General features: G+C 41.6%; 2 long non-coding RNA genes across 2 annotated transcripts in view; one reads left to right on the top strand and one right to left on the bottom strand.

Annotated features, from left to right (window-relative positions):
• The window catches only part of LOC142761358 (uncharacterized), a 39,572-nt gene extending 34,560 nt beyond the window's left edge, over positions 1-5,012 (bottom strand). The window contains exon 1 of the long non-coding RNA XR_012883618.1: positions 4,929-5,012. This is a non-coding gene — a long non-coding RNA (uncharacterized LOC142761358). The remainder of the gene's footprint in view (positions 1-4,928) is intronic.
• A 2,631-nt stretch (positions 5,013-7,643) lies between these two features.
• Positions 7,644-17,566, top strand: LOC142761357 (uncharacterized). Its single transcript, XR_012883617.1, has 3 exons — positions 7,644-7,743; positions 10,681-10,792; positions 17,485-17,566. It is a non-coding gene; the product is annotated as an uncharacterized LOC142761357 (long non-coding RNA).
• The last annotated feature ends 7,941 nt before the right edge of the window (positions 17,567-25,507 follow it).

Here is a 25,507-nt window from a genome sequence, read left to right as displayed (position 1 = left end):
GGCAAATGGAAGGGCCGAGGGGACAACAGGTCTAAAAGGTTCTTTTGCCAAAAGTGACATCACTGCATCAGCTGCAAATGAGTGTAATCACATGTACGCTTTTTCTTTAAGAATCTTTTAAAGGATTTCTAAATTTTTTGTACATATTTAATTTATATGACCGAGTACTAAAAGTTCTGCCACTTACAGGGAATGTGTCGCTAGAAATTATTATTTTTTTTTTTCAGTTAAACAATTATTATTTGAGTGATTACTACGCATTGTTTTAATTTTAAAAACATTTTCAGGAGATATTATAAATTAAATTCTAATTTATAACATTTCCATGTGCTGGCCACTAGAGGGAGCAGTTCCCAAAATTGCAGCATGGTCACTGTGGTAAAGCAACCTCATTGCTTTATGCTGCAAATTTGGGGTAGACACACTCGCTCTAGTGTCCTCACACAATCCCCCCTCCCGTCTTCTGGCTAGTGCCAGGAGAAGGAGGGGTTTGAATCTTCAAACCTCCTACACTGTGTGCCGCCATTTTCTGAGCAACTGCACAGTGTAGGAGGATTAGATACAGGGCCCAGCAGACAGTATCACACGAACATACACGAACATAATACACACATCACATACACGAACATAAATTCTGCCGCCGCCGCCACCTCTGCTGGTCTACGCTCCTATTCCTTGTGCCTTCGCTTCGTTCAACATATGCCCGGAAGCCGCGACCGGAAGTCTTCATCTTACTGTCCGGCAGCGGCTTCCGGTCCACATGAAAATGGCGCCGGATTTCGCTCTATGAACGAGCTTCGTTTTGTGGGAGCGGCGCATACGCTTCTGAGAATGGAACGGCTCCCGTTCGTATTCTCTATGGGGTTGTATGTGCCGTATAGCATCTCTGTATGTGTCGTTAATCGACACATACAGAGATGAAAAAAAAATGTTTGACTACAGTAAAAAGTGGAAAGTCACAACGCTAATAAATAACATAATTGATTATATTTTATTAAAAGCAATATAATTAAAAAAATAAATACATCATGACACCTTCCCTTTAAAGAAGACCTGTGATGGGACACTGACAAAAATGTTGGGTACTCTGTTTGCTCAGATGGCCAGAAGTATTTCTTTATGCTTGTCTCCCAGCATTCCGACAGCTATACCTTTTTTCTTTTTACGTTGATGTAGCTGTATGAGGTCTTGTCGTTTTTTAAGGTGCCATTTTGGGATGCATGTAAGTTAGCATTTAATTTATATTAAAGGGGATTAACAGTTTAAACGTATTAAGGTTACTCATTGTAAAATAAAAAGTTATATACTTTTCATATCAATTCCTCAATGTTTTCAAGATCTCTGCTTGCAGTCTGGTTATCGGAGCTGTGTCTTGTAGTGAGTCGTTCACCTGTGTGAGCATCTCATGACCAGGCCAGATTTTATCTCCTGGAAGTAAACAATCAAACGATTGCAAAATCATAGAATAGTTTTTTTCTATACAATAAAGTCCTATTCAGACGAACGTATAATACATCCGTGCTACGCGCGTGATTTTAATGAATGGGGCCGTTCAGACTGTCAGTGAATTTCACGCAATGTATGTCCGCACGACACGCACAACATGTCCTATATTTGGCCCTGCTTCGCGCAGCACGCACCCATTGAAGTCAATGGGTGCGTGCAAATCGCGCTCGGCACACGGAAGCATTTCCGGGTGCCGCGCGTGATTCGCGCAACTGTAGTAAAATGAATGAATGAAAACAGAAAAGCACCACGTGCTTTTCTGTTTATAAACATAAAAACAGAGTGTCATAATGATGCCGGCTGCGCGAAAATCACACAGCCGCGCACCATATGCTGATGACACACGGACCTTTTGCGCGCGCAAAACACCGCATTTTTTGCGCGCGCAAAACGCACACGCTCGTGTAAATCCAGCTTAAATTAGCTTTAGTTGCTGAAGGCTTCCAGGGTTTATATTAAAGGGAAAGTATCACCTATGTATTTTTTTTCTAATCTGTTGTAATTTTTTGATTGCAGATTCTTTTATTCTTTTTTCCGTACATGATTATGGGGAGAAGTGATCGCTACAGAACAGGTAGTGTCCATCTATTGTGAGATTCAGTGCTTAGAGTGAAAATTGCAAGATTTTAGGATTATTTTTTTAATATAGATAATGACAGAAAATGTAAAATAAATCAACAAAAATTCTTAAAAAAAAGGTTAACATAAAAATGAGATTTAAACGATAGACCATTTTCTGATGACACATTCCCTTTAAGTGTGGAACATTGGCGTAACTACCACTGTAGCAGCCGTAGCGGCTTCTACAGGACCCGCAGCATGAGGGGACCCGTGCCGTCCGCCGGCACGGACCCCCCCAATGGTCGGAGGAACCGCTATGGCTGCTACAGCACGACGCCACTGAAGGGGGTTTTTCCTACAAAAGACATGCATCCCCTATCCACAGGATAGGGGATACATGTGTGATCGCTGGGACGCCCAGCAATAAGGAGAACAGGGGACCGAAAGTCCCCCGAAGTTCTCCATGACAAACCTCGGACTTCCTGGATCTGTCGGCAGCTCCATAAAAATTAATTGTGCATCGGTCACGCTTGTGCGCATGCGTGACCAGCGCTCCTTTCATTTTTATTGAACTGCGCAGACCCCGGAAGTCCGAGGTTTGTCATGGAGAACTTCGGGAGACTTTCGGTCCCCCGTTCTCCTTATCGCTGCCAGCAATCACACATGTATCTCTTTTGTAGGACCAACTATAGGCCGTTTTTGGGGGAGGGGGGGTTGAGGGCTGTATGGTGTTATCTACAGGGGGGCTGTATGGCGTTATTTACAGGGGGGTTTGGGCTGTATGGCGTTATCTACAGGGGGGCTGTATGGCGTTAACTACAGGGGGCTGTATGGCGTTATCTACAGGGAGGGCTGTATGGCGTTATCTACAGGGGGCTGTATGGCGTTATCTACAGGGGGTTTGGGGCTGTATGGCGTTATCTACAGGGGGCTGTATAGCATTGTCTACAGGGGAGGGCTGTATGGCGTTATCTACAGGGGGGCTGTATGGCGTTAGCTACAGGTGAGGGCTGTATGGCGTTATCTACAGGGGAGGGCTGTATGGCGTTATCTACAGGGGAGGGCTGTATGGCGTTATCTACAGGGGGTTGTATGGCGTTATCAACAGGGGTGGGCTGTATGGCGTTATCTACAGGGGGGTTTGGGGCTGTATGGCGTTATCTACAGGGGGCTGTATGGCGTTATCTACAGAGGGGGCTGTATGGCGTTATCTACAGGGGGTGCTGTATGGCGTTATCTACAGGGGGCTGTATGGCGTTATCTACAGGGGGCTGTATGGCGTTATCTACAGGGGAGGGCTGTATGGCTTTATATACAGGGGGCTGTATGGCGTTATCTACAGGGAGGGCTGTATGGCATTATATACAGGGGGCTGTATGGCATTATCTGCAGGGGGGGACGTATGGCGTTATCTACAGTGGGCTGTATGGCGTTATCTACAGGGGGGCTGTATGGCATTATCTACAGGGAACTAAAAAGTGTCACTGTGTCACCCAACTTGCACTGCATGAAGTAAATATAACATATAAAGCCGCATTGTTGCTACATGTGATACATCATGAAGTCAGAGATGGTGGATAGTAATGCAAATAGCCATTGCTTCTAGGGAAAAAAAAACGTGCCCCAGAGAAAAGTTCAGGCTCGTTAGGAACTATGTGTATCACTTTATGGGGACCCTTACAGTATATTATCATGCAACAGATATGTTGCAGGCATTTCTGCAACTGAAAATCTTTTCCATAAATCTAAATGGAGTTGTTTCTGCAGCATGTGCATAGATTTCTGCAAGACCCATTTAGATAAATGGGACAGATGTGACGCATGAGAAAAAACCCTTAGGCCTCATGCGCACTACAGAGGAATGGGCAAAATCCTGTAGGCAGTACATGGAGTCCCCTGTGGCTCTGTGTTATAGAGCCGCATGGATTCCGCGTGCCGCTGTACCATGCTTCTCCGGTTTTCTTTATGTGGGAGACATCATCCCCGAGAAAAATTGCTCCGTAATATTTGTAGCAAGTGATAGAATCCAAAAGAACAAAATCTCTGTATGCCTGGATATGAAATCAGAGGCATATGGAGGTACAGTAAGGCCCTATGCACCACTATAGGTGCCCTATTACGGATACCAAATAGAGCCGTGATATTGAAGTGTGCATGAGGCCTTAATAAAAATTAAACACGATCACAGAAATATTCTTGCATCAGAATATTAGCCTGTAAACTAAGAACATTCAAAAATGTTACTACATTTGCAAACATTTTGTTTATGTTCAGAATGTTCTGAATTATCCTGATGTAATACTTGAATCAACAAATTGTCTTGGGCGGCACTTTTTTGGCTTTTTTTTTCCTAATTAATTTCTGATGCACTTTAAAATTGTGCCCATAAAGGATAATGGTAGTGAACATGTGCGCTCTTTCAGAGCCGCTGACACTATATCGACCAGCAATTTGTCAGGTAAGCAAAAGCAGAACATATCGTCAACTCCAATGTCGGGGTCTGGCTGTAGTACAGAGGGTCATCTCCGCTCCACCAGGTCAAACCTTACATTCATTTTGTAGAGGCTTCAGTTCAAGTTTACAGCTGGCCAAAGAGATAACAACTATCGTTAACGATCCAAAGAATCATTAACAAAGAAATAATGAAAATCTTTGTGTCTATAGTCCTACAAACTGACAGCTCTGACTGATGTAAATCTGTTCCAATGGTAGCAAAACCTATGTCTATGGTCAACTTACCTGTATCGTGACAGGTGAACTTTAGAGGGGTTGTATGAGGAAAAAAGGGTCTATCTATCAATCTATAGGCTGTGCAAGGTAAAGCAGCTCACCTCACAATACCAGACACAGCTTTTACTCACGTCTCCCTGTTCCAGTGGCTCTCCTCCGCTAGGCAACCAAACTCACTAGTCCTCATTCCACTACGAGGGCCTGGCTTGTTGCCTTGACAACCATAGTCCGCTGCTGAAATGAGGCATTGCGGCCTAATTAAACAGAAGGTACTGCCTATATCTCTCGCCAGTCACTTGAGGTACATCCTTGTATTTGTATTGTTCCTGAATTTGATCCTGACCATGTCTCTGACCCTGACCGTGGTCTATTTCTGGATTCTGCTCCCGACTAGCCCCTTTGGATGTGTCGCCTGACTATGTCCTTGCCTGGTCCTTTGGCTTGTCACATCCTGACCGCTGGCCTGATGACGACCCTTGGCCCTATTCCTGACTACGCTTCAGAATCCCTCAGTGCATCTGCCGCCAATGGGAAAAAAGAATGCAAAAGGGTCATATGAGCCAAACCAGAGACTCTTCCAAAAGTAAGATCGACTCATCTGTGGACAGCACTGTTTCTGGGTTCTTGCCCCTCATCAGTACAGAGCAGGGTACCGGTAAGCTGAATAAGATACTTTAGATGTAGCTCAGGAGGGGTACTGGATGAGTATCTGGTTTGGTTGATGTGAGCTACTTTGCATCCATTTTTACCATGAAGCATTGCCTGTAAATAAATCTCCATGCACCTGCTCTGTCTCTTCAATGGAGGCCAGTATTGCTCTTCCCCCGAGCTGTGTTTACGGCATCTCATTCAAACCAGTATCCTACTCTGTACTGAGGAGATACAATAACCCCCAAACAGTGTTGTCTACAGATGGGTCAGCCTTCCTTTTGGAGTCTCTGGTTTGGCTGATATGAGCTATTTTGGATACTTTTTCCCATGAAGGGTTGCCTGTAAATAAGTCTCTGTATGCCCACTGGGTCTCTCCAATGAGAGCCTGTACCCCACCCCCCACATAGACACTTGAAATTAGAGAGGATCGGTAACTTTCAATCACGCAATCTCACAAGGGCTCCTTACATCAATTAATAAGCTCTTATTTACAAAAAGAATTCATTTGGGTTTAATTAAATAATTCTTGTTAGAAATGTTTTTGCTAATTGATGTCAACAGAAACACTTTTAGAAACAATTATTTATTAACCCTTTGCTGACAGGAGATAAATCTGGAACACATTAATAATTTTAAGTATTTAACACCTTGATAAGTGGCACAAATATAATTGGCCACATTTACTAATACTGTGTAAGTTTTAGACAGCGTAAACTTAGACCAGGCAGTCAGAAGATGCACCAAATTGATCACAGTGGTGCATTCTGTATGATCAATTTGGCGCATCTAGCTAGACATGCTAGACACGTTTTTTTCTTCCTTATACCTCTTGGTTGGCTTAGGTTATGCCAGTATTTTCTACAAAAATTTTGGCACACATTGTTGGTAGACTATGGCCACTTTCTGCTAGACCACGCCCCATTTTCCACTAAGCCACGCCCCATCGTCTAGCGTGCCGAAGAAAGTGTCTAAAACAGTTCAGAAATGTGCGCATATCATGTAAGCCAGAATTGTCTCAATTCCAGTCAGAATTCTGGTGCATTTTTAATAGTACATCTGCCCCAATGTGTAAAAAAAACAAACAGATACAAATCATTAGGATGCATCCCCTTTAGGGTATGTGCACACGATAATGACAATTACGGCTGAAATTACGGAGCTGTTTTCAGGAGAAAACAGCTCCTGCATTTCAGACGTAATTGCTCGTACTCACGTTTTGCGAGGCGTCAATTACGGCCGTAATTTGGAGCTGTTCTTCATTGAAGTCAATGAAAAACGGCTCCAATTACGTCCCAAGAAGTGTCCTGAACTTCTTTGACGACGCTGTTATTTTACGCTCCGTCTTTTGACAGCGACGCGTAAAATGACATGTCGTCGGCACAGTACATCGGCAAACTCATTGAAATGAATGGGCAGATGTTTGCCAACGTATTTGAGCCGTGTTTTCAGGCATAATTCGAGGCATAAAACGCCTGAAAATAGGTCGTGTGAACCCAGCCTTATATTAACAGCATTGACAGCTATAAGCGTGCACTTTCACGTGGCAGACTTGCTTTGTATATGAAAACTACATTGTATGCCTATGGGAAGAATATTCCGCAACTCAGACAGACTTTTGTAGTTCTTGCAGAATATTTTTCCCATAGGCTTACATTGCAAAGTTATCCGAAGCGCATGATTGCATAAGCAGTAAATCAGATTTGATGGAAAGATTAGCGTTGTATGCTGAAAAAAGACGGAAATCATGATAGAGTCCGATGGACCCTTTTATAAGTCAATGGGTTCCGTCAGGTTCTGTTGGGATCTCTCATACAACGGATAATGCACAGCCTCGTAGCGTCCATTATAAACAGAAGCTTATTTTGAAGGTCAGAATAGCGTAGCATACTGACGAAACCATTCACCAAGTCATGAAAGGTTCATAAAATGTACCCTGACTGATCATGAAAGATCCGTCTATCTAATCATAATATGGAAAATCAATCATATCCATCATGGAACGTGTACAGAAGCCGTGACGCTAGTGTGAACAGAAGCTCTATTTGCACTGGCGTTTTTCACGTCCGAGGTTGCCCACGTTCGTCTGAATGTAGCCTAAGTCTATTAGAGGATTCTTATCTTATTCTAAAACTAACATGTTGCATAATCAGTGTGTAATATGTCTTTGAGTGTGTGCAATTATATTTTACAGGTCACAACGCCCTCTTGTGGCGAATTGGCAATTGCAGCCAATGATAATGTGTGTTTGATTGTGTGTTCCGAGGCGGACATATCAGCTGCACAGGGGCCCAGTAGGTAAGGGGGTCCACTGCCACCTTAAAAGCAGCTAGCAGCTTCCTATTTTTTATTAGATTGCATGTAAGGGATTGAGCTAATGAATATTATGGCTCACAATTACTGGGGACTGCTAAAGAGACGTAAGGCAAATGCTTCATGATGAGCTATTAGGCTGGGTTCACACGACCTATTTTCAGACGTAAACGAGGCGTATTATGCCTCGTTTTACGTCTGAACATACGGCTCCAATACGTCGGCAAACATCTGCCCATTCATTTGAATGGGTTTACCGACGTACTGTGCTGACGACCTGTCATTTACGCGTTGTCATTTGACAGCTGTCAAACGACGACGCGTAAAATGACTGCCTCGGCAAAGAAGTGCAGGGCACTTCTTTGCAACGTAATTTGAGCCGTTCTTCATTGAAGTCAATGAAGAGCAGCTCAAGATTTACGAGCGTCACAGACGCCTCGCATAATGCGAGGTGGAGCTTTTACATCTGAAACGAGGCAGCTGTTTTCTCCTGAAAACAGTCTGTCTTTTCAGACGTAAAAGACAGTTCTCGTGTGCACATACCCTAAGGGTATGTTCACACGACAGCGTCCGTAACGGCTGAAATTACGGGGATGTTTCAGCCTGAAAACATCCCCGTAATTTCAGCCGTAACGGCATGTGCAGGCGCTTGAACGCCGCGTCCATTACGGCCGTAATTAGCGCTGCTATTCATTGGAGTCAATGAATAACGGCTCCAATTACGGCCAAAGAAGTGACAGGTCACTTCTTTGACGCGGGCGTCTATTTACGCGCCGTCATTTGACAGCAGCGCGTAAATTACGCCTCGTGTGAACAGACAAACGTCTGCCCTTTGCTTTCAATGGGCAGATGTTTGTCAGCGCTATTGAGGCGCTATTTTCAGACGTAATTCGGGGCAAAAACGCCCGAATAACGTCCGTAAATAGGCCGTGTGAACATACCCTAAGAGAGCAAGGGGCCCATATACTGTTATTGCAGTGTCTGTGTCTGCCCCTGGTGTTTCCATTGTTCATTACAGGATACATTCACATGTGGCAGTAATGGTGCAGCTGAAAGCCACACTATTACCACAAAAAAGAAGACAAAAAATACAGCCATGGGTTCGATAACGACATTTTGCTAGAACTGTGAATCTGAACTGTTCCTACTTGAAACCGTGACTACAATTGTGGAAAAACTGCAACAAAAACACTTAACCCTTAATGACCAGCCTATTTTAGACCTTAATGACCAGCCTATTTTTACGTTTTTCCATCGTCACATTCCAAGAGCTATAACCTTTTTATTTTTGCGTCGACATAGCTGTATAAGGTCTTGTTTTTTGCGGGACAAGTTGTATTTTTTAATAGCACCATTTTGAGGTACATATTATGGGCCGGTCCCTAACGGGTTAAACCTAAGGGTGTATAATAATCTTTATTTATATAGCGCCAACATATTCCGCAGCACTTTACAATTCAGGGGGTTCATTGTACAGACAATATCAGACATTACATAGTGACAAAATGTATTTACAATCCAAACAAGAGGAGTGACAATCCTGCCCGCAAGAGCTTACAATCTATGAGGTAATAGGGGAGACACAAAATGTAAATAGTGCTTGTTAAGTACAATGGTCCAGCCATCTTTTATACATATGGGGTAGTAACATAAAGCTTCATGAGCCGGTCACCAGCCAGTATCCGTGTATGACAGATATAAAGTGCATTAGGGTGCAAGGTGTATGGGGGATACTGCTGAATGAGGGGTCAAGCTCTCATGACTAATGGAAAGGGGGGCCAGAGAAAGGAGTCAGATTAGGGAATATTATAGGCCTCTCTAAAAAGAGGTATTTTCAGGGTACGTTAAAAACTGTGGATGTTGGAAATTAATCTGATTGTCTGGGGTAGCGCATTCCAGAGGACTGGTGAAGCACGAGAGAAATCTTGGAGACGGGAGTGGGAGGTTCGGATTATGGTGGATGTTAATGTAAGGTCATTGGCAGAATGTAGAGCACGGGTACGGTGGTAGACAGAGATGAGAGAGGAGATGTAAGGAGGTGCATCACTGTGGAGAGCTTTGTGGGTGAGAGTAATAAGTTTGAATTTTATTCTGAAGGGGATGGGCAGCCAGTGCAGTGACTGGCACAGGGTAGAGGCATTGGTGTAGCAGTTGGTCATAAATATGAGCCTGGCTGCTGCATTGAGGATAAATTGGAGAGGGGAGACTTTAGTGATGGGAAGACCGACTAGTAATGAGTTACAGTAATCAAGACGAGAGTGAATTAGCGCAACAATGAGAGTTTTGGCTGTTTCCTCAGTAAGAAAAGGGCGGATTCTGGAGATGTATGTGAGGTGAAAATGACAGGAGCGTGAAAGAGATTGAATGTGAGGAGTAAAGGAAAGATCTGAGTCAAAAATAACCCCAAGACAGCTGTTGGGCGTGCTGTCCAGGAGTTATGATAGTGCCACACACTGAGATGGAGACATCAGGTTTAGGGAGGTTAGTAGATGGTGGGAACACAAGGAGCTCAGTTTTAGAAAGATTCAGTTTCAGATATAGTGAGGACATGATGTTAGAGACAGCGGACAGACAATCACTGGTGTTCTGTATTAGAACGGGGGTGATGTAATGGGAAGAGGTATATAATTAGGTGTCATCAGCGTAGAGATGGTACTGGAGACTAAATCTGCTGATGGTTTGTTCAATAGGGGCTGTGTAGAGAGAGAAGAGGAGTGGACCTATATATATGCCCTTGGTCAGATTTGTAATCAAGACCCTAGTACTGCAAGGCAACAGTGCTAACCCCTAAGCCATCGAGCGGTCACCCTATTCTTCAATTAAATTATTTTACAAATCATTGTCTTGGTAAAAAAATAAAAAAAAATATTCAAAGGTTCCTATTGGTTTAAAAAATGTGGACTTTTTTTTCTCTTTTTATAGACCCATCTTCCATGCTTTAGCCCATGTGTTAGAAGAGTTTGCCAATACTGTATCGTAGGTGTGCTTTCGGCAATGTACAGGGGTCGGCATGGACTCTCTGACCAGTCCGCAGGTATTCACTGTGTATTCTGACCCGTGTGTGATGCTTCATTTTCTCCTCTGGACCATTCTCACACGCTATAAAGAAACAAATATAGCAGGGATTTTATGTAGTGTCCATGTTAGAATATAACATCAACCGAATGTCTTAAAAGTGTGAATAACTTTCTCTCGCATGTACAAATGAACTTATAATGGAGATATAACATCATAATCTGAAACAAAATATCCTATACCCAGTACCGTGTATGTATTACCATTCTAAAAGGCTTGTTCATGATAAAAATAAATGATAACAGATGATAATAAGATATAGTGTAAAGCACATAATATACAGGTAAAGATATATATCACAACTTTCAAAGTATACAGGTTAAAGTCCTATAGACAATTTCTCAGAAATATATATTGTATATATCACTGAAGTCATATTGCCTCTTACTCAATTATATAGTCAATATAAAAATTAAACAGCAAAATATATTGATCATAGCCGTATAATGGAAAGTAAGATGCAACTATTTAGGGGCCTTAGTACAGTTCATTCATATGAGATGTTATTTGTTTGTGTTTATAAGCATGCAAAGGGATGAGGAGCGTACATACTGTTCTTGCACTGCCCCCTAGTTGTCAGTGTCCGCCTTTACATCCGGTTGCATTTTAAAGATATTTTTTTATTTAAAAAAAAATAGGTGTAAGGCATTAAAAAAATGTATTTCATTTTATTTAGCTGATTAATTTCATAAATTTATGGGGTTTGGCGCTCCACATCCCCTACTTCCCTTCAGACAGCCATAGGGTACACAACTTATACCGCAAAGATGAGCTGATCGTGAAGTGGCTTGCTGCCGAGACCCCCTGCAATTAACTGTTATCACTAGGGGAAGTCGCCAGAGAGTCATTATCCCTGCTACATCGTTGCAGGTGACAATAAGTATTACCTTGCACTGCACCAAATTAAATCACTGGGTAATGCACAGACACGAGACATGTCATTTTTTTGCTGCTCTCTGTTCTTTCCAATAGATGTGACAAATGATTAAACATGGATGAGTTTTCTAAACCAGTCAAACCAAACCTGCAGCCACCACTAGTGGGAGCTCACAGGAATACAAATGTATACATCGCCTATTGAACTCACTATTAGGTACATAAATCCGTATTAAACTAGCTCACCCTAGTGGTGGCTGCAAACATAAAGATTTTCTATTTAATTATATGATAGCATAGAAGACAGCCATAACCATGTCAACAATATGTACGCAATGATCTACTGAAGATCTAACCTATGTCATAAATACATGTAAGACATTAGTGAAGTCTGTGAAGTCAGATTACCATTTATATCCAGAAGTAATGGCTTTTAAGTGTATGTTCAAACGCTAAAGTAAAAATGGCTGTAAAATACGGAGCTGTTTTCAAGGGAAAGCAGCCACTGATTTTCAGACGTTTTTAAAGCATAGAACGTCTATTGATGCGTTATTTGGGACCGTTTTTGGAGCTGTTTTTCTATTGACACTATGAAAACGGCTCCAAAAATGGCTCAAGAAGTGACATGCACTTATATTTACTGGGCGTTTTTTTACGCGACGTTTTTTTAAACGACAGCGTAAAAAGATGTTTGGAGGCGTTCAGCTTCCGTGTTTTCAGGCATTTTTCAAGGCGTTTACGCCTTAAAACACTGCGTGTGAACATACCCTAATTGTGCACAAACCATTTGGTTCTGCTCAGAGATTTCAGTTACTTTTCAACTTACTAAAAATAATGGGTCAGATTTACTAATACGGTCTTAAATTGAGAAAGCTTAGAATAAGACTAGATGCAGCAAGTTTATCACAATGTCTCATGCCGGTTGTGACACATTTGGTGCACCTTTAGACACTTCTGTCTTAGGGTATGTTCACACGGCCTATTTACGGACGTAATTCGGGCGTTTTAACCCCCGAATTACGTCCGAAATTACGTCTTGAAAGCGTTGACAAACATCTGCCCATTGAAAGCAATGGGCTGACGTTTGTCTGTTCACACGAGGCGTATATTTACGCGTCGCTGTCAAAAGATGGCGCGTAAATAGACGCCCACGCCAAAGAAGTGTCATGTCACTTCTTCAGACGTAAATGGAGCCGTTTTCCATGGACTCCATGGAAAATCAGCTCCAGTTACGTCCGTAATGGACGCGGCGTTCAAGCGCCTGCACATGCCGTTACGGCTGAAATGACGGGGCTGTTTTCTCCTGGAAACAGCCCCGTAATTTCGGCCATTACGGACGCTGCCGTGTGAACATACCCTAACTTTGTACTACCTCTTGGTTTGTTTATTTTAGTCAACTTTTTTTTACAACAAATTTTGCCACAATTTGGAGCATCATACGTCACACCCCTTTTAGAGACAGCTGTTCTTTTTGGCACATTTCAATGATGAATTTGTCTAAAATGATTTGCGCCAAAAAGAAAGTGCAATCTTAGGCCAGGATTCTAGTCCAATACCAATAGCAAATCTGCCCCAATTTGTTTTACAAAAATGACATGTATATGCGGAGTATGTGAATACTTTTATAAAGTATTCCTTTGGATTTCATCTTGTGAAAATATGCAGAGAAGTTACGTGGAAAATATTTTTTGTTCCATTCTTTATCTACTTTTCAGGCAACTTTGCCATTTGGTAATTTCATTTGTCAGTGCAAGACTATACGCTGGGGTTTTGTCGTCCAGAACAAAAGCGATTAGTGTCTGTTTCCTCCTCTACCCCCTTTCTATGACCCTTGGGCCAATTCCCCCTCCACTCCTTGTTTGCTAACTATGCAGTTCTTCTGAAGAGGTAAGTCCTGCATAGATTCTCACCACCTGATAGCACACAGGGTTGGGGCAACCAGGTCTGGGCTCCCTCTCAGAGCCCCATAGCAGCTGCTTCTATGGTATGTACACTCTACCATATTATGCCCTGTACTTCTGCTATACTATGGTACCCAGCAGGATCTCTCAATCTATGCTGGAAAAACGAACAAGGATTTTGATTTTCCAAAAATATTTCAGTACTGTATTTTATATAATTACCACTAGATGGAGCTATAGCATCTGTTACTAAAGTTAAAGGGATTTTTCTGTTTTAGTGTCTATAAAGTCAATTTTTTGTGTATTGAAATGTTTTGCAACTTTTTATCCCAGGTGTGTAGCTAAAGGGGGTACAGAGCTAGCAGTCACACCTGGACCATGGTGCCTGAGGGGACCCATAGTTCCTCTGCCACATAAGACATCAGAATTATAAATAGCATAGGGTCGGTGGGGGGCCCTATTACCGATTTTGCATTGGGCCCCAGGTGCTTCAAGTTTTGCCTCTGCCAGCCTCTGAATGTACACAAGAATATCCACAAGCAGAGATATTGAAAATGGTCAGAAATCTATAAAGTATATTCAGTTGCAAAACTTAACCTATCAGGACAATTCCAGTCCATATACTTTATTTTCTCTGCATGGGACTCCCAACTATGAGCTAGCATGGAGAGTCGCTGACAAGCAGCAGCTCTAGCTCTTGCAGACTTAAACAGTCCATGTGATACATTAATCTGAATGGTCATCATGTAATACTACATTTCTCCTGTAGCAGCCCATACTGGCGAGATGTGCTGATTGTCAGGGATCTCCTGTGCCAGGCCCGCGATCACCACTGCGGCTCTCAGATTAAAGGGTTTGTCTGTGTTGAGACCATCCCTTTAAAAAAGACAGCCCGTACCACATAACAAGTCTCTGGTTATAGCCGCTTAAATCAGAGCAGAATCATCTCCTCTCTGACTTATACACAGGCAGGGATTGGATTGGAAGCTAAACCCTTTCCCGTCGTTCCACCGGTGATTTACGTCGGGAAAAGGTATTTAAATATGGTGCCCGCTCAGAAGCAGAGTGTGCACCATAGCCGCCGGGTCTCCACTATATTGCACAGCAGGGAACCAGCGGCAATGCTTGTGATCAAAAAAATGTCTGATCGCAAGCATTTAACCCCTCAGATGCTGATGTCAGATGTGACCACCGGCATCTGAGGGCCCATCACCGGCCCCCATGCGGCGAGATCGCGGGAGCCGGTGTATTCCTGTAGCAGCTGGGAGCCTTATGAATGCTGATAGCCCTACTATAGGAAGATTGCTATTGAGTCCTGTCTGTGGGAGGTCTCAATAGCAATGCACTAATTTTGCCATAGACTGCATTACTGTGATATTGCAGTCTATGGCATAAGCTATCTAATGATCGCAGGTTCAAGCCCCCTGGGGGGGGGCTAAATAAAAGTTAAAAAAAAAAAATGTAAATATAAATATAAAACTTCAAATCACCCCCCTTTCCCTAGATCATATATAAAAATAAATAAACAATAATAAACATAAATACATTAGGTATCCAAAAATGCCAGAACTATAAAAATATTTATCCAATACGGTGAACGTCGTAGCGGGAAACGTCAAAATGGCCGAATCACTGTTTTTTTGCCACTTCAACACCCCAAAAAATGTAATAAAAATGTCCGACATTCCCTAAAATAGTATTACTAAAAACGACATATTTCCACGTACAAGATGCCTTACACAGTTCTGTACACAGAAATCTAAAAAAATTACGGTATGGCAATGCAAACAATTTTTTGTTTCTTTCAAAGTTTGAATTTTTTTTAAGGATACTAAAACATAACAAAAACGATATAAACTTGTTATCACCGTGATCGTACTGACCCGCAGAATAAAGGTAACGTGTCATTTTCACCGTTCAGTGAACACTTTAAAAAATGAAACCCATCGAAAATGTAGGAACTGCTGGTTTTTTTTTCCTACTCTACCCCATTCTGAATTTGTTTTCAGCTTCCCAGCACATCACACATAATAGTAAATAGTACCATTAGAAAGTACAACTTGTCCTGTAAAAATGAAGCCCTCATATGGCTGTGTCAACGAAAAAGTAAAAGAGTTACGACCTTTTGAAGGTGGGGAGGAAAAAACAAAAGCATGAAAACGAAAATTAGTCTGATCCTGAAAGGGTTAAAGTGGCCCTGGAAAAAAATCTGAAAGTGGCCCCATGTTGTGGGTGGGGCCAGCACAAGTAGGCGGAGTCAGCAAACTGTTAGCTGTAGCCACATTGGTGATCGATCTGATAATGCAGTCTTATTATTATTGTCAGCATTGGGCTGTGTTCACATCTGCATTGGACGCTTTTAGGCGGCCTTCACACCACAGTATTTCTATCAATATAAAGTATGTGCTGATAACGGTCCCAGGAGATGCATTAAATGGTTTAAAAAAATGTCTGTCTCTGCTATCCGTCCTCCATAGGCGTCCATGTTAAAAAAAAAAACACATACATATGGAATAGCGCAGCCTTCAAAGTTATTCCACGCAGCAAAAAAAAATAAATGCTTTTTTAGCTTCCGTTGGGTGTATGGATACATTTATCGTATGCGTCAGGAGCATTCCCGCCACATACAGTAAACTGATAGAAATACCATGGTGTGAAAGAAGCCGAAGAAGCTTCAACTGCAGGTAAAAAAAATCATGACCAAAATAGTGCAGCGTTCGGCACTATAATGTCTGGTAAAATGCCGGGCAGCAAGTGGTAGGGGTAATATGGGGTATAGAAAGTATCAGGGGGGTCTCATGGGGTGCAGGGGAAACTGAAGAACATTTTGAACCTTTATTTGTGGTGGGGAGCACAGATCGTGGCAGAGGCCCTGTGGGAGGAGGAGGAGGAGAGGGGAATAGAAGGAGTATATATAACCAATTGTACCCCATGGGAGGGGCATAGAAGGAGGCAGAGATTAAAGAGGCTCTGTCACTAGTTTATTAATTCCCTATCTCCTAACTAATCTAATAGGCGCTGTCATGCTGATAACTATAGTGTCATTTTTTTCAAAAACGTTTATTATTTGCAAAGTTATGAGCATTTTTCTAATTATGCTAATGTGGCTATACTTGCCAAATGGGAGGTTACTCTTTCTTTTCACTCTGGGCGGTGTAATGTTTTCTGTATGACGCTGTCCAATCAGCACACAGCTTCTCCCCCTTCCCTGCCCAGCAATACAGTGTGATCATATAGTATACAGCTTCCATTCCCGACTGTGTATTAAACTGGTGATATCTCTACTTGTTTCACAGCTAGAACTGCGATCCTGGTGGCATATGAAAGATTATAATATCCATAGCACGAGATATGGCTATTTGAAGTGATCCCCCTTCCCTCCAGCCTCAGTCTCTCACACTGTGTGAAGCAGCTTCATGCTGATTGGACAGCGTCAGAGGCTGTGAGGAGGCTCCACCTCCGGAGAATCGCTGCTGTTGACACCCACTTGCCTAGTATAGCCCAATTTGCATATTTAGAAAAAAGCTCATAACTTTTAAAATAAATGTTTGGGACACAATTTTCACTAGATTTATCAGTGTGACAGCGCCTATTAGATTAGCTAGGAGATTGGGCGTTACTAAACTAGTGACAGATCCTCTTTAAGTGGGGGGGGGGCAGGGGGAGAGTGTAGGTGAAAGCAGGGCTGTATTTAGAGTTGATGTTGCCCTAGGCACTTTTAGTGCTGATGCCCCCTATAACTCCCGAAGTTACAGAAACAGCGTAGCTCGCTGACATTGCGGCTCCAGCAATGGACCCAGGAAACGTAAGTATAATAATTGCTTTGCTTTATGTGTTACTAATTATTATTTTTTTGTGTTTTTTTTTATTACAGGCTGGGTTGTTGGACTTCTTCGGATTCGAGGACTGCTTCAATGACGGGGGTTTTTTTATTATCAATAAATGCTTAACAAGGGTTGTGTGGGTGTTTTTTGACTGATTTTCATGATATAAAAAAAACACAGCATATGTGTGTCTATACACTTTTTTTTCTTAGGTATACCCTTTTGCGACATCATATAAGAAGCATTTTTCCCCACTGTGTTAAAAATAGTGATCTGATTAATATACACAGGAATAACGTTTATTTTTTAATAATTTAATATAAAATTACACACAATTTTGCCTAAGAACACATCTATGAATAAAGAAAGGTATCTAAACATCCTCCAAGAGCAACTTCTCTCAACGATCCACGAGCAATTTGGTGATGAACAATGCTTTTTGCAACATGATGCAGCACCATGTCACAAGGCAAAAGTGATATCTAAGTGGCTTGGTGGACAAAACATTGAGATTTTGGGTCCATGGGCAGGAAACTCCCCAGATCTCAGTCGCATTGAGAACCTGTGGTCAATTCTCAAAAAAGAGGGTGGACAAACAAAAACACAGAAATTGTGATAAACTCCAAGCACTGATTAGACAAGAATGGGTTGACATCAGTCCGGAATTGGCCCAGAAGCTGATATCCAGCATGCCAGGGCAAATTGCAGAAGTCTTGAAAAAGAAGGGTCAACACTGTAAGTATTGAGTCTTTGCATAAACTTGATGTATTTGTCAATAAAAGACTAAAAACGTATAAAATTATTATAATTGTATTTCAGTATGCCATAGAAACATCCGACTGACGATCTAAAAACACTGAAGGAGCAAACTTTGTGAAAACCAAAATTTGTGTCAGTTTCAAAAATTTGGCCAGGACTGTATACAGTTAAGTTGTCGACTGAACACAATGGGTCACACTTAAAACATTTACTTCATATGTGTATTAAAAGAGGCATGGACTCGCGGGACAGGGAGGTAATATTACCACTTTACAAAGCATTAGTGAGGCCTCATCTAGAATATGCAGTCCAGTTCTGGGCTCCAGTTCATAGAAAGGATGCCCTGGAGTTGGAAAAAATACAAAGAAGAGCAACGAAGCTAATTAGGGGCATGGAGAATCTAAGTTATGAGGAAAGATTGAAAGAATTAAACATATTTAGCCTTGAAAAAAGACGACAGGGGACATGATTAAGTAAAAACACGCCCAGTTGTCTATTAAGAAACTAATTAGCATAAATCTCAAATTGCTCATAACTTGCTCAAAAATGATAGTTTTTCAAAATAAAAACCACTGTTGTTATCAACATCACAGCGCCAATCACATTATGTAGGAGACGGCGCACTTATAATCTGGTGACAGAACCTCTTTAAGGAATTCTAGCAGCCCCCCCCCCCTCCCCATAGTCAGTGGATTATGGCTTTGTCTGCTGAAATTAACCTAGTTAACCATGTTCAGAAGTCGTTCCCCATCTAATGACTACTGCCTTATCCATGTATGATCCCCTATAGGCTAGTTCTGGAAAGGCTGATAGAAAGACGACAGAGTTACATTCCAGCTATCGAGGTGGACACCATTGAAATAACATTTAATTTGCTTGTTAGGGGGCAGCGTAACAAAGGGGCTGGGTTGTTTCCAAGTAATAATACTCATTATATGTCTTTGCCCAACAAAAAATTTATCTGACCTACTGAATATCTAATATAAGGAGACACAGGACTTTTCTTTCAGCTGCAACAACATTTTCCTGCCAGTAAAAACCCCCTCACTGAATTGAACGACATCAGCAAATTTTCAGTCTAGCAGAAAGCTTGGGAAAATGTATTTGCTTTTTGTAAGGCTTAAATTAAAGAAACAAAGTATAACCAATGGTACGGTAACAAAATATCAAGCAGAAAAGCATCTGTAAATGTAAAGAACTTTACTATTTCTGTTCACAGTGTTCATTAATGATCAGCCGCACTATAACATTTTTATTCTTCTACATATAGTTATAAATGCTCTTCTCTTCGTCCGTACAGAATTTTCCTTGCTTTTTGGAGGATTTTATTCTTAGGAAATTCTTAGGGTGTGCGCACACGATGAGAGGCTTTTACGGCTGAAATGACAGACTGTTTTCAGGAGAAAACAGCTGCCTCGTTTCAGCCGTAATTCCTCCTCCTCGCATTTTGCGAGACTTCTCTGACAGCCGTAAATTTTGAGCTGTGCTTCATTGAGTTCAATGAAGAACGGCTCAAATTACGTCTGAAAGAAGTGTCCTGCATATAATGTATATAAGTGTCCTGCATATAATGTATATGTGTCCTGCATATAATGTATAGAAGTGTCCTGCATATAATGTATATAAGTGTCCTGCATATAATGTATAGAAGTGTCCTGCATATAATGTATATAAGTGTCCTGCATATAATGAATATGTGTCCTGCATATAATGTATAGAAGTGTCCTGCATATAATGTATATAAGTGTCCTGCATATAATGAATATGTGTCCCGCATATAATGTATATAAGTGTCCTGCATATAATGTATAGAAGTGTCCTGCATATAATGTATATAAGTGTCCTGCATATAATGAATATGTGTCCTGCATATAATGTATAGAAGTGTCCTGCATATAATGTATAGAAGTGTCCTGCATATAATGAATATGTGTCCTGCATATAATGTATAGAAGTGTCCTGCATATAATGTATATAAGTGTCCTGCATATAATGAATATGTGTCCTGCATATAATGTATAGAAGTGTCCTGCATATAATGTATAGAAGTGTCCTGCATATAATGTATATAAGTGTCCTGCATATAATGAATATGTGTCCTGCATATAATGTATATAAGTGTCCTGCATATAATGTATATAAGTGTCCTGCATATAATGTATAGAAGTGTCCTGCATATAATGTATATAAGTGTCCTGCATATAATGAATATGTGTCCTGCATATAATGTATAGAAGTGTCCTGCATATAATGTATATGTGTCCTGCATATAATGAATATGTGTCCTGCATATAATGTATATAAGTGTCCTGCATATAATGTATAGAAGTGTCCTGCATATAATGTATATAAGTGTCCTGCATATAATGAATATGTGTCCTGCATATAATGTATAGAAGTGTCCTGCATATAATGTATATAAGTGTCCTGCATATAATGAATATGTGTCCTGCATATAATGTATATAAGTGTCCTGCATATAATGTATATAAGTGTCCTGCATATAATGTATATAAGTGTCCTGCATATAATGTATATAAGTGTCCTGCATATAATGTATATAAGTGTCCTGCATATAATGTATATAAGTGTCCTGCATATAATGTATATAAGTGTCCTGCATATAATGTATATAAGTGTCCTGCATATAATGTATATAAGTGTCCTGCATATAATGTATATAAGTGTCCTGCATATAATGTATATAAGTGTCCTGCATATAATGTATATAAGTGCCCTGCACTTCTTTTGACGAGGCTGTATTTTTACGCGTCATCGTTTGACAGCTGTCAAACAACGACGCGTAAATGACAGGTTGTCCGCACAGTACGTCTGCAAACCCATTCAAATAAATGGGCAGATGTTTGCCGACGTATTGTAGCCCTATTTTCAGACGTAAAACGAGGCATAATACGCCTCGTTTACGTCTGAAAATAGGTCGTGTGAACCCAGCCTTAGCAAAATACGTCTGAAAATACGGAGCGGTTTTAAGGCGTAAACAGCTCCTGATTTTCAGACGTTTTTGTAACTACTCGCGTTTTTCACAGCGTATTTTACGGATGTTATTGGATCTGTTTTTCAATGGAGTCCACTTCTGTGACGCGGGCGTCTTTTTACGCGCCGTCTTTTGACAGCGACGCGTAAAATTACACCTCATGGGAACAGAACATCGTAAAAACTGTTGAAAACAATAGGCAGATGTTTGTAGGCGTAATGGAGCCCTTTTTTCAGGCATAATTCGAGGTGTAAAACGACCGAATTACGCCTGAAAACACTGCGTGTGAAGATACCCTTAGGGAATCTGTAGGATGCTCTAAGTTAAATGGGTCTGTCCTGGTGATATTTTTCCTTTAAAGTGACTCCAGGCCACAGCACAAGACATTCTTAGATACTCTGACTCAGCAACATGCAGAACACACAGAATCTATTTTAGAATATTAGCATAAATGTATCAGTCCTATTATTAACCCCTTAGTGACCAGCCCATTTTAGGCCCTAATGACCAAGCTATTTTATTCGTTTTTCTATAGTCGATTCAAAGAGCTATAACTTTTTTTATTTTTTCGTCTACATAGCTGTATGAGGACTTGTTTTTTGCGGGATTAGTTGTACTTTTTAATAGCACCATGTTTGGGTACATATAATTTTTTTATATTAACTTTTATTAACTTTTTTTGGGGGGATTATAAAAAAAAACTGAAATTCTGCATTGTTCTATGCGTTTTTAAATTGACACCGTTCACTATGCGACGTAAATAACATGTTACCCTTATTCTATGGGTCGGTACGATTACGGCGATACCACATATGTAGAGGTTTTTTATGTTTTACGACTTTTGCACAATAAAAACACTTTTGAACTAAAATTATTTGTTTTTGCATCGTTGCTTTCCAAGAGCCGTAACTTTTTTATTTTTCCATCAATGTAGTGATTTTTTGGGCTTGTTTTCTGCGGGACGAGACGTAGTTTTGATTGGTACTGTTTTGGGGTGCATGGGACTTATTGATTCATTTTTATTATGACTGTTTTGGGGGGCAATGGAAAAAAATTGCAATTTCGCCATTGTTTTTTGAGTTTTTTTTTACGGTGTTCACCTTGCGGTTTAAATTATATATTAACTTTATTAATGGAGTCATTACGGTCGCGGCGATACCACATATATGTACTTTTATTTATTTTTTACACTTTTACTAAATAAAACCACTTTTTATGGAAAAAATGGTTTTATTTATTTTTTTACTGTAATTTTTATTATTAATCTTTATTTCACATTTATTATTTATTTCATTAGTCCCACTAGGGGACTTTACTGTGCGATTTTCAGATCGCTGCTATAATGCTTTGGTATACTTCGTATACCAGAGCATTATTGCCTGTCAGTGTAAATCTGACAGGCAATCTGTTAGGACGTGCCTCCGGCGCGTCCTAACAGGCATATGTCCAGGGCAGACCTGGGGGCTTTTATCAAGCCCCCGGCTGCCATGACACCCCATCGGAGACCCGTGATTGCATTCGCGGGCCGCCGATGGGTGACAGAGGGAGCTCACTCCCTCTGTAAACAAAGTTAAATGCCGCGGTCACTATTGACGGCGGCATTTAATGGGTTAAACGGCCGCGATCTAAGTAAACTTCGATCGCGGGCGTTGGAGCAGGAGCTCAGCTGTCATTAGACAGCCGAGCCCCGGCTCCAGCCCGTGCAGGACTTAGACTAGGCTCACGTGAAAAGGCGTCAGCCTAGCCTAAGGCCCCTTAGTGATGAACGTGAAAAGGCGTATTGGTGGTCACTAAGGGGTTAAACCCTTGTGTAAACTGGACATCCTGATGTAATTTCCACTATTTGATGTTAAATCTTGTTTACTAGAATAAATTATAAAGATTGAGGGATATTACAAGGTATTCTTCATGATTGTATTATTATGAATTATTGAAGTATTTAGACTTGTCTTTAACTTCTTTGCTTTGAAGCGGAATGTAAACTATTGATCCCTATTATCAGCCATTTAGGCTGGCAAGAAACCGTCATATTATTCAATAGGATTACTGACAGGAAGTCCAGAAAAATATCTGTCCCCAGTATAACTTATTTCTCCCACATATCTCAAGTCCTCAGAAACATATAGGTACATACACCATATGGACAAGAGTATTGGGACACACCTCTGAACCCCTTGAAGTCTAAGCCATTTTTTATTTTTGTTTTTTACTCCCCGCATTTCATGAGCCATAACTTTTTTATTTTTCCATCAACGGAATGGTGTGAGGGCATGGTTTTCATGGGAGGAGTTGTAGATTCTATTGGCACTATTTAAAGTACTATATAAAGTACTGGGAAAAATTCTATGTGGGGTGGAATTGGAAAAAAATGTGATTCCTCCATTTTTTTGGGGGTTTGGTTTTTATGACTTTCATTGAGCATGAAAAATGAACTTTACTCTGCTGGTCAATACAATTACGGCGATACCAAATTTATAAAGTTTTTTAATGTTTTACTACTTTTACAAAGAAAAAACTATTTGTTACAAAAATTTTGTTTTGTGTCACCATATTTTGAAAGCTATTACTTTTATTTTTTTCGGCAATTGTGCAGTATAAGGGCTTATGTTTTGCAGGACGAACTGATTTTTATTGTTACAATTTTTTAATACATATACATGTCGATCAATTTGTTTTACATTTCTTTGAGAGCTAGGGTGACCAAAAAAACGTTGAGTCTGGCGTTATACATTTCTCTTTTTTACGGCATTCACAGTGTGAGTTAAATGTTATATTGTAAAAGTTCAGACTTTTATGGACGCGGCGATACCAATTCTGATTATTGTTTTATTATTTACATTACTTTAGAGGGAAAATGTGTTTTATTTTTACTTTTAATATTGTTTTACACTATTTAGGCGGGATTCACACGACCGGGTCGTTCCCGAGCCCGAGTGTCGGCCGGTAAAATCGGCCATTTTGCCCGGCCGGTTTGCATTAAGTTTTGCATCCGTGCCGGGCCGGGCAGATCCGGACAGTGACATCAGCGGCAATTCCTGAAGGGGAATCCCCATGTGTTCGGGGATTCCGCTTCAGGAGTTTTCCCTGATGTCACTGCCCAGATATGGACAGAGACATCAAGCGCTCTGTCCAGGAGCGGAATCCCCGAACACACGGGGATTCCGCTCCTTCAAGAAGCTAAAGTGCGGCTAGCACATAGCAGAGCGGGGAGATACCTCCCCGCTCTGCTATAGTGGCGTCGCTACAGTAGTAGCAGCCGCAGCAGCAGCAGCTGCAGCTGCTAGCGACGCCATCGAAGGTGTCGCGGGCCAGGGTGCTTTTAAAACAAGCAGGGGAAGGGAGCCAGCGCAGCGCTCCTTTCCACCTGTTGTACACCCCGGCCCTGCCACACAGTGTACAGCGATGCCATTCGTCAGAATGGCATCAACTCCTCCTCCTCACATGCACTCTGCGCTGTGAGGAGGAGATAGAGCGCAAGCGCCGGAAAACCCGGCCATCACTCGGGACACATCCCGGTGATGGCCGTGTATTACCCGGCCCCATAGACTTCTATGGGAGCCGGGCGGCCGGGTACCCGGGCGAAGATAGAGCATGTCCTACTTTTTGACGGGCGGTATTCCAGGCCGTCAAAAAATCGGTCGTGTGAATAGCCCCATTAGGGGTCTATTATTTCTAATGCAGCCGGGTGCCGGCCGATTTATGAACGGCCGGCACCCGGTCGGGAAACCCTGCCGTGTGAATGAGGCCTAAGAACTTTCTTCAACTATTTTTAACTATTTTTATTAGTCTCCCCAGGAGATTTGAACGAGCAATCGGCAGATCGTTGGTACAATACACTGCAATACTAGTGTATCGCAGTGTATTGTAATTTTTACAGGCTCCTGTTAAGCTCTGCCAGAGGCAGGGCTTAACAGGAGGAGAAAGGAGACAGACCTGGGAGCCATCATTAGGCCGCTGGGCTTCCATGACAACCATCGGCACTGCGCAATTGTGTCGCGGGGGGCCAATGGGCTGTTGGAAGGGGCTGCCCCCTCTTTCTAATGGCTTAGATGCCGCAATCGCTATTGACCCCGGCATTTGACTGGTTAAACGTCCAGAATCAGAGCTCTCTCTGGTCCTGCTGTTACTGCGAGGTGTCAGCTGTAATACACAGCTGACACCTGCAGCGTATTTAGCAGGCTCAGCCTGTGACTCCGCTCCGTACATCAACCTCCACCTGCAAAGACGCTCATACCTAAAAGTTTATTTTAAACAACAACTTAGTGTTACTGGTGATATCATCTATTCACTGCATGTTAACAGTGTCAGGGGTTGGGTTC

The sequence above is a fragment of the Rhinoderma darwinii genome, chromosome 4, assembly GCF_050947455.1.
Source record: "Rhinoderma darwinii isolate aRhiDar2 chromosome 4, aRhiDar2.hap1, whole genome shotgun sequence".
Classification (NCBI taxonomy): domain Eukaryota; kingdom Metazoa; phylum Chordata; class Amphibia; order Anura; family Rhinodermatidae; genus Rhinoderma; species Rhinoderma darwinii.
This window is presented reverse-complemented; position numbering and strand designations above follow the sequence as displayed.